Raw genomic sequence first — 3821 nt, 5'->3', positions numbered from 1 at the left:
AAAAACAAAAAACTAATTGCAACCACATTCTCAAATTTTCTAAAAATTGCAAATGGTAACTTGATAATTATCATATTAAATAAATTGAAAAAAAAAATCAAAAAATTAAGAAAAAAAATTTTAAAAATGGGTTGTCTTCTTCACCCCACCCCACTCCACTCCACCCTACTATTCATCTTCTTCCCCCACCCCACGCCACCATACAAAATCTCTCTGCACAGCAAATCCTCCAAATTCGAAACCCCATTACATCTCTCTGCACTTTCCCTCTTTGTACAAGCTCCTTTATTTTCATATCCAGTATCAAACCCTATTGTGCAGAGAGATGTAATGATGCTTCGAATTTGGAGGATTTGCTCTGCAGAGATATTTTGTATGGTGGCGTGAGGTGGGATGTGGTGTGGTGAAGAAGACAACCCATTTTTTAAATTTTTTTCTTAATTTTTTGATTTTTTTTTCAATTTATTTAATATGGTAATTATTAAGTTACCATTTGCAATTTTTAGAAATTTTGGGAATGTGAATGCAATTAGTTTCTTATTTTTTTTCCTTTCTTTTCTTTTTATTTCATTTGAATGGAGGGTAAAATAATCAAAAATTGATGAAAAAGACGTTCAGCGCCAAAAAAGTGGAAGGTAGGGACGTTTTGTGCCAAAAAATGAAAGATGGGGATGTTTTTCACAATACAATTGAAAGGTAGGGACTTCTGTGCCAATTATCCATCTACCATATTTAAAAAAGAGCTACTTACTGCCACATCCACAATCTTTCAGTAATGTCAGTCGTCCAACGAGAAAAGTAACATGTACAAAGCATGTCAGGCCATATTGTGAAGGTAAAATGGTTAAAAATATGAATAATTTTAATAAGAAATAGATAAAGGTCGAATCAATAGATTTATTATTATTATTTTTTAAATAGCATTTCTTTGGCCTCCACCCAAATCAATAGAATTTATTTATTATTTTTTTTTGAAATAGCATTTCTTTGGCCCCAAGTCGAATCAATAGAATTTTTTTAAATAGCATTTCTTTGGCCCCAACCCAACTCTCTACAACCAAGATCCATTCGGTTCCATTTATAAATCTTACAACTTGTGCACTTCTTGAGAATCAGATAGTTTTTATTCGTTAATTCACTACTTTAGAAGAAAGAGGACCGACTCATGAAAGGGCTCCAACCAACGCCAAGATGTGCAAGATTTAACTCATCCCACGTACGGTTCAAAGGCCGAGCCCCTCCCTAGCAATCAAGGAGCAGCTTTGGCCAACACAAAAAAGACAATTCACTTGATGATTGCCTTCGGGATTTGAACTCTATGGAGAAGAAGCGTTGTTTCCTATCATAATGTTAGTTTTGATTGCCCAGGCAAAGGGAAGGGATGCAGGAACAGGTTCCACTTTTATTAGTTAAAGAAGAGATTAAACCCCCGTTTGTTTTTCATTATTCACTCATTAAAATAAAAAAATATGACTGTTATACATCACGTCAAACCATCATATTTAAAAATCTATCTCTTATGTGGAACTTTTTCATCCTCATTTTCCTATTAATGTGACTCAAACGGAGCCTAAATAACTTATTTTGATAATAACATCACTTAAAAAGGGAGAAAAATAACCCCCAAATTAAAATGAATATTTACTTGTATAAACTCAACAGAAGAATCAGCATTTCATACTTAAAAAGGAGAAATTAGGCTCTCTTTCAATTTTTCTTATAAATCTAATAAAATGTCATGCACGAAAATCTAAGGATAAAGATATTTGACAAAATCTTATTGACAAAATATTGTACTCACTCTTACAAAATTAACGGACCCCACGTGAATTTAAAAAACGTCGGCTTGTAATCCCCATCTCCATTGTGAATAGTGAGTAAGAGAGTTTGTAAAAAAAGCTTGTACATGTAGCATGATCCAAAATCTAATACGCTCACCTCAAAATCCAAATGAACTTCCAAATTCTATCATTGTTCTTTAGATTAAAAGTTCACTATCATTATTATTATCATCATTCTGGAAAGCACTTCAGAACCATTAAGACATGCACACATGTCAAGCTGAATGAAGAAATTCCCTCAGTGACTCAAGCCTATGAAAAGGCTCCTAATGAAGAAAGCATTACAAAGAAGAGAGAATCAACCAGATTATATTCCATAAAAGTCTTTTGGTACACAAGGTGAAATGAACTTCAAAACTTGACTACCTTCAACACTCCATAAACAATCTCGATAAGATACCAAATATGCAATAGGCAAAGGCAAGCAGAGTCTATCGCCATCAACCAGTAAAGAAGACAATTGATTTGAAAACCGAAAAATGATCCCTCAGATGAGCTTGATAAAAACCCAGAAAACCAACACACTCATTCTTCTTTTTAAGAAGATATACATTGACAACTCTTTAAAATTATCTAAGCTGATACATTTATCCCTTGAATTAATTGAAAAGATACATATCTTCAGCAGATACTAAGAGCATCACATAATCAACATGTTCGAACAAGATACGAATAATTCAGTTAATGAGATGCTAAAACTGGCTCAAATATTCCTTCATTTATTAATTAGTTACTAGTTTCAATCAAAAGAAAACTAAGTCTACATATTGCTATTGGAATTTATGTTCATATACCCAGGTTCAGTTTTCCCCTTCTTTTCAGCAGCAAACATCAGTTTATTGCAATCCATTTATGTCAATTTTTCGTTAATTCGTACACATCTCGTCCATATAATCATGCTGAATGCTATCCCATGAATGGTATACGCTGTCTTTAAGTAACCGTTAAGACTTCGTGCCTAAAACCTTGACCGATTTTCCTTTTCTTGTCCACTGACATGAACTGGAACATTAAGAATGTGGGAACCATGGATCCTCCTCCTAGGGTGCCATGTCCCTGTCCAACAAGACATCGACTCCTTGACACTCTTGTGACACATCCAATTTCTTCATCTCCTTAACACTCTAGGTCACATATTTAATTTCTCCGACACATGGCTGACACGTTATGTGGTATTATTTCCTGTATTTATAAGTTTTTCATTTTAATTTATAAAATGTGATGTACGTGTCCTCAAACACAAGGACTAATGAGCCCAATTTGGTAAATTCTAGAATACAAACTTAAAAAGCTTAATTATGAAACTATTGGCGTAAAAGAATCAACAGAATGTGAGAAAAATTGTAAGAACTTCACAACGAATTTTTTTATACAAAACATGCAACTTATGATGCATGAATATTTTCATTTTGTTTCCGCTGCAAACTTGAAAAATGGATCTCTTCATCATAAAAAGATTTGCTGTTCCTGACCATATTTCACCTTAATCGTTCTTTGAACAAATAAAAATTTTGTCTTGGTCCACGTGGGAAGCGATACTATGTGCTACAAATACTCGCTGAATTCAAAAGTCTTTGCCTCAAAAATTTAAAATAATAGCAATAAAGAGTATTAATTGCATTGATTTAAAGTTTTACATGTAAATACAACATGAATAAATTTAAAAATTTTAGTAGATGAGTGTACAAGTTTCCTGCTTTCTTGAAAAGTTGTGTCATGCCATATTTTTGTGTGTATATGTGCTTCATAGAAGTTATTAGTACAAGCAACATTTGATGCAAACAACCACTTGAAAGGTATGAAGCCCCATACTTGAAGACTTGAAGCAGAAAAGAAATCCAGAAAAACTCACTGCTACTTATTGGAAGGCAAGGATATCAAGTGAGGAACTTATATGCCTTAGGCTACCAGGCAAATTTCACGCTTAAGAGGCCATTTTTCACCAATCCTTACAAAGTGAACAGTAACACTGAGCCCCCC

Source organism: Olea europaea, chromosome 4, assembly GCF_002742605.1.
Source record: "Olea europaea var. sylvestris chromosome 4, O_europaea_v1, whole genome shotgun sequence".
In the NCBI taxonomy this organism is placed as follows: Eukaryota; Viridiplantae; Streptophyta; class Magnoliopsida; order Lamiales; family Oleaceae; genus Olea; species Olea europaea.
This window is presented reverse-complemented; position numbering follows the sequence as displayed.